General features: G+C 38.3%; 1 protein-coding gene across 2 annotated transcripts in view; it reads left to right on the top strand.

Moving 5' to 3' along the window:
- Positions 1 to 2902: 2902 nt before the first annotated feature.
- The window catches only part of dusp8a (dual specificity phosphatase 8a), a 61349-nt gene continuing 57823 nt past the window's right edge, over positions 2903 to 6428 (top strand). Inside the window, exon 1 of one of the 2 annotated variants that reach the window (XM_084733459.1) lies at positions 2903 to 3254. The gene's annotated coding sequence lies outside the window, so the exon portion shown is untranslated. Of the gene's footprint in view, positions 3255 to 3598; positions 3743 to 6428 lie in introns of those variants that run through there. The other variant, XM_084733460.1, reaches the window with a different exon arrangement.

The raw sequence follows: 6428 nt of genomic DNA, 5'->3' as shown, positions 1-6428 counted from the left end.
ATCCTTTCGAGTAGATGCCTTGTGTATATTTCCGTTTACACCATGATGGAATGTAGCTCATACTGTGGATCAAACCATTGGTTTATATTGCAAGATTTGACAGAACAAAATGTGACAACTACCTAAGTTACCTTACAGTACAGAAAATAAATAGATTATGTTCAGTCTTCAGTATTATTACTTTTTGCCTTTAGGCTTTGCTTTAATATGCTTTGCTGTGTATGTTTTTATCGTTTTCTTGGAGAATTTTACCTCAGACTGAGTTTCTACGCAGTCCCCACTCGATTCCATCTGTGACTCTAGGCCACTCTCAGTTGACAACATGAGAAATAATTGCTATGTGTAAGGCAGCTAAAACAGTGAAGACCGTTTTCTATGAAACAAAATCACACTCAAACAACTTCTATCTTGACTAAATGCATCAGATCAACAGTCATGAACATTATCAGAGGATGGAGTTAACTGCATAAGCTCGGACCAATTTAAAAAGATCAAATCAACTAGCAAATTAAACTGCCAAAATTACCTTTACAGGAAAATAGGACTGGGATAAGAAGAGCTACAAACTACTGTCAGACTTCTGATATAATCCTCCGATAATGTTCAGTGTACTTGACTGAAAAGCTTTTATTTTGAGTGCTTGTTTTCAATGCTTACCTGGTCCTCTTCTGATGATCTAAATGGGGATGACGAAATAGCCAAACAGTCAGACATACAACCAACCAGCAATCAGTATTCCTCTCCTCTGCTACAGTATCGCTTTAAGTTGTGAGTTTTTGCATCCAAATAAAGGTAGATTTTCATGAATCTGTTACAGTTGTTTTTTGACTCTCTATATCTCTCACTCAAACACACACCTCTCTTTAAACCAGAACATCACTTATGACTGTGGAAAGAGCAATGCCGTGTTAGCTTTGTGACATCCACTCATATACCCTTTACTGTATCTGCAAAAATTTGCTCTTGCACCAAAAAGTGCAGTTCAAACTCTCTCCCACTAGATGTCAGTATATACAGCGTAATTGCATATGCTGCCAATAGCTCCATCACCCTGCGCTCATGTGCTTACTAACACGTTTAGATGGCAGAGGAACAGAAGAAAGGCTTTCAATCAAACAAAAGAGAATTCATGAGACTGAATTCAAACACCCAACACCCACTTATTACAACTGATTTATTCAGCGATTACTGAGAATGTGATACTGGGGATACATTCGTGTTAATTTCTGTAAACCATTTTTGAAATATTCTTCTTTTATCTCTCCTAAAGCCCTTAAAGTTTTGTGACGGCATGCATTTCACACCACAGCTTCAGCCCGGTCAGTGGTCTACTTAGCCAAGCTGACGGAAAACACCCGTGTAAGCGTGCAGTGTCTTTAGCAAAAATGTTGATCAGAGAGAAAGAAAATTCAGTTGGAGAATGAGTGCAAGGTTTTGTTTGATCAGTATTATCTCATGATTGTAGTTTGTTGGTTTCAGATGGATGGTGGTTTGGGCTAAAGCACATTATTAAAACACTGCCATCAAGAACATATTAAAAATGAAATGGTATCTATAGGAGGCTGTGTACATATAGATGTGGGCAAGCACAGAAGACAGATCAGCAGCTCACTGTATAGGTAAGTATGTTTGGTTTTTTTATAGCAGTTATTTTGACATTAAATAATATGTTAAACACAGGCATTACCAATGATTCTAATTCAGGTCCTCTTCCATTAAAGTCAAACTGAGTCAGGGTGCTGCTACTGAATTAGTGTAGTATGACTGGTAACACCTGTGTTTACCCTGCTATTTCATATCAGTAAGGCTGCTGTGAAATTCAGTGACAAATCTCATGTACATCTGATGAAGAGCACATGGTGTAAATATAATAAAACACAATCAGAATTAGTCAAATAGTAGGCCAAATAACAACAAAACACTTTACCTCATACTTTTTTGGAATGTAGAATAAAATTTGCATCTGCATCTCTTTGTTCTATCTATTTTAATCACTAAGGATTTAAACTGTCCAGGATTCATATGCTTTATTATCATATGCAGAAATTAATTATCAGTGCAATGAAATTCTTAGTTCACAAAAAAAAAAATGACCGAGGTAGACAAGGTGATAAACAGTAAAGCACTATAAAGCACTATAAAATAGTCTGTGCAACAAAAGACAAACGAGTTGTGCAGATTGTGCGATGCACAGTTTGGTTATGTGGGTCATGGGCTCTGTGTAAATTGAGAAACAGTTTGTGCAAAAACTTTGTTCTGTATTTGCTAAATTGCATTGCAATAAATTGAACTGCAAGGGTTTTGATAGAATCAGATTTAGGATTAACATTTACATTAACATTAATTCAGCCGTTATACATTTTTATGTCAGAAATGTACTGATGTTTTGAGCACATTGTCTCTTCCTCAGATTTAATGCTAGCTTGATGTGATCTGTCTGTTTGTTTGATTTTACTTGATATGTCTTTTGATCCAGCATCCATCCCAGTGGAGTATAGGATATGAGTGTCTTTTTCTTTGTTTTTTATACATTTTTCTAGTAATCTATGTATGTGGAAACAAAGAAAAACCCACAGAAACATTTTGGAAACTGATTATTATGGAAGAATATAATCATCAGCACAGGATAGCGCTGGTTTGCTTGTGATCTCTTTCTGGTGCTGTGATCTGTGCATGTTTGGCACTGGTTCATTACTACGGCAGCCCCTAGTGACTGTTCACAACTCTCCATGAGCGCGTCTCCTTTAAAAACCCGGACTGGCCCTTTAATCCGAGGATCAGCACGTTTACGTCACCCAACCCCTGAACTGCCTGCGCTGATTGGTTGGAGGTGACGTCAACCTCATATATTTTTTTTCTTCCCCCCCTTCTCCCTACTGAACCATGACCTCATCGCTTTAGTTCAAGAAAGTGCTAAAGTGCACCTTCTGTAACTAATCCCCCCTCCCCAACACACACACACACACACACTAACCGTTTTAGCTATTACCTTTAGCCTAGCTTAACTAATCTATCCCTCCACTAGCCGGTCAGTTAGCTGGCTGAAGGAGCCGTTTGTTAGTAGCCTGGTATCAGCGCGCTTTCATGTCTCGTTTGTTCCTGGCGCTGTCAGCCTCTGTCAGCTGTCCTGTCCCCCGACACACAGCCAGGTAAACACCGGGCGGCCGGCCAGCCTCATGAAGACACGGCCGCTGTCCCCTCACACATGGAGGGAGACCAGCTGAATAACTCACAGGAGCTGCGTGGAGCCCGAGGTGAGTGTTTCTGTGTGTGTATCGATCAGTAGAAAGATACGCTGCTGTTATCAAGTGCGTTGAGCTAGCATACGTTAGCAGTCCTTGCTTAAGGGTCTTGTCTACATGGGAACCCCAGACCCGCGAAAACTCTCGCGAGAGTGATCATTTTAAACCAAACCATTATCTTTCCCTAACCCTTATCAAGTGCTTTTGTCCCTCAACCGACTTAGATTTTAACCGCAGCTACAGTCGTATTATAAAACACCATGATTTTGTACAATGAAGAAACAAGCTATAGAAATCTCGCGGGATTTCGCAATTGAAAGGTTCCTTCTATACGTACGGTGCCCACTCCCCCCCCGCTGCTGCGGCGAGTCTGTCAGCAGCGCGCACTCCCCCTTTATGTGCGCGCCCGTCTTATAATGGGAATTAAATCCGTCCAGGCTCAAATGATCGATTCTTTTATTTTAACAAATATCTTATCTGTGCCGTCCGACCGTTTCAAGGTAGGTAGAGTATGTGTTTTTCTATATTTTCTGTTTAATATATTCATTTTTGCCTGTATGTTCTTTCAATGGTTCATTTTCGCATGCGGACATGTCCACGCGTCATAACAACACAGGGCAGGTTTCCCACTCTAACAACCCGCAGTGAACCTCTCCATAAACATCTAGTTTGATATCAATTGGTGCTCATTGTGTAGCGTTTGCAAAGGCAATGGCCGCTTTCCGCATTGTGTTCTATTCTTATTTCTAATCTAGGTCGGTTTATTATAGTGCGCTACGAGCGCTCACCCTCCATTATTGTTATTAACGTTATCAAACAGGGCACAATGTCCCGTCTATTTCTTTGTGCGCCCCATCTCTTTGTATGCAGTTTCTAAGGAACGATTTTTCGCATTTTTATTTATTCACAATTTATTGACCATACAGTGTTTTTATGTTAGGCATTCTTGATCATTTTTGCATCAGTTTACATTGTTGTTATGGTGGAGTCCGGGGTAGTCCCACTTTGTTACATGACCTCGCATTTTGCAGCAGCCCAGTGGGAGAGTATTGATTAAAGGGCACCAGAAGGTTTTATACCTGGTTATGTTGTTTACAGTATGATGATGCTTCTGCTCCACCAGGGCCAACCAGGAATCGATTTCTCCAAATTAAATGATCACAGTAGCAGGACCACTCATGTTGCACAGTTATTTTTCTCATGTATTACACATCCCAGGCTTGTCACTCTACTAACCCTATTTGTGATGAACACATTTATTATTTACATCCAGCTGTTAAAATCTATTCATATCAACCATACAGTGGCACACATCCTTGAATTAGTGTTATTAGTGTTTTTTTGTTTTGTTTTGTTTTTTTAGATAGATTTAATATGTATTTTAGTGTAAAAAGCACTGGATTTGGATGTTATTATCTGATTAATGTACTTGTACTGAAGAGGCAGTGATGGGACTTGGTAGCTGGTATCTGGATGATAGTTAAGTTTTAGTCAGGTAGACCTGAAACAACTGAGACAATAGGCTATTGACAGAAAATTAATTTACAACTATTTTGACAGTGACTAATGATTAAGACAATTGAAAATTGTCTTCTTTTATTTGTCTTATGTGATATTAAACCAATCAAAATCAATATATTGGTCGATATTCTTTATTTAAATATGTAAATAAATAAATAAATTAATAAATAACATCAGGGCCCAGAAAAAGTAAACTTTCATTTTTGCTGAATTTCATTTTTTATTTTTAAGAAATATAAATAACTAGAAAAACAAAACACAAACAAAACAACTTGAATTAAGAAAATGCTCAAAATATATATAAAATGCTGCATATAAAACAAAAAAACTGCACACTATATTCTTAAAAAAATATTGCAAAACATGTATGTTGATACCAATATAGTTGTGTTATAGTTATGTACCAGTATAGCTGTGCTTGGCCAATATCAGGTTGATAATATCAACCGACCCAAACATCTGTCTGCCCCTATTTCAGACTGTTAGTCAAAAATTTTAACTTGGCACCTTGGGTTTACAGAAATTGAGATACACATTTTTCACTTTGTTCTAACATTTTGGACACCAAGTGATTAATTCATTAGTCAAGAAAAGAAATAACAGATTAAATGATACCAAAAAATAATGTTCTGTTATTTATTTTCCTTCATGTCAAAACAATGTGGTCTATTTGTCTTAGAAATCAGCTAAAGTAAAAAAAAAAACTGTAAGGAAATAAGTTAGAAATAACATTCAGATTAGTTATCTAGTAATTAATCCAGCAGTGTTTTGAAGGAGTATTAACATACCTAAATATGATCTCTAATTCTTGTTATTAAATTCTCCACTGGTTCAAGTCCACTGGGGACCCTGTAATCCTCCAGCAGGCAGCCCTGTGTTGTTGATGACGCTGGCCTGAATACCTGCAGAGTGCCTTGTTGTGGTTGCGTTTTAAAGCGTAAATGACGCACACAGTCAAAGGAGACGGTGTGTAAACATATGCACATGCAAACCTGTAGTTCATGAGAGAGCCTGTGGCGCAGACTAAAGGGCATGAGATGCTCTGATGATGTCTTTGTTTGTGGTCCAAACAAACAACTCGTGTCTGTCTCTCATTGTATGAAACTACAGGCGGCTTTATATCAGTGTAGTTGAGGCTCCGGCCACAGGTGACGTTATGCAGGGAGTTAATGAATAACCTGGATGGTATTACATCAGCACTGGTTGCCCTCCAGTTGCTCTCTTTGTGTTTGCCTCTGTCCATGATGTCTGATAGGGCATTATTATTGAGCTCCTCTATCATGCCTCGCTCATGGTTTTGTATGACGGGCCTGTGAATATATCTGACTGGATTATCCATTTAATGGAGATGAAGTTACTTCCCCAACTTTGTTTTATTGACCTGTTGCAGAAAAGCTTTTTTTATTATCAGTCTTTTGTTATCAGCTGCAAAGAGAGCCACAGTAAACTCTGTTGATGATTTGTGGGACCATATTTAACTTGACAAGCCAGGGGAAATGTACGGATCTCCGGGATTTCCTCTTTCCTCTCTGGTTAGAAAACAAAGCAGGGCAGCCTCTAAATTTGTGACTTACTTTTTTTTTTTTGTTTGTTTTTTTTATAGTCGGTTCAGCTTTTGAGTAGTGTATAATAAATGATTTCATCATTTAGTGTTAAAAAAAAGTC

Source organism: Lutjanus erythropterus, chromosome 13 (assembly GCF_056507025.1).
Source record: "Lutjanus erythropterus isolate fLutEry1 chromosome 13, fLutEry1.hap2, whole genome shotgun sequence".
In the NCBI taxonomy this organism is placed as follows: domain Eukaryota; kingdom Metazoa; phylum Chordata; class Actinopteri; order Lutjaniformes; family Lutjanidae; genus Lutjanus; species Lutjanus erythropterus.
Note: the sequence above shows the minus strand (reverse complement) of the source record. Positions and strands in the feature narration are given on the sequence as shown.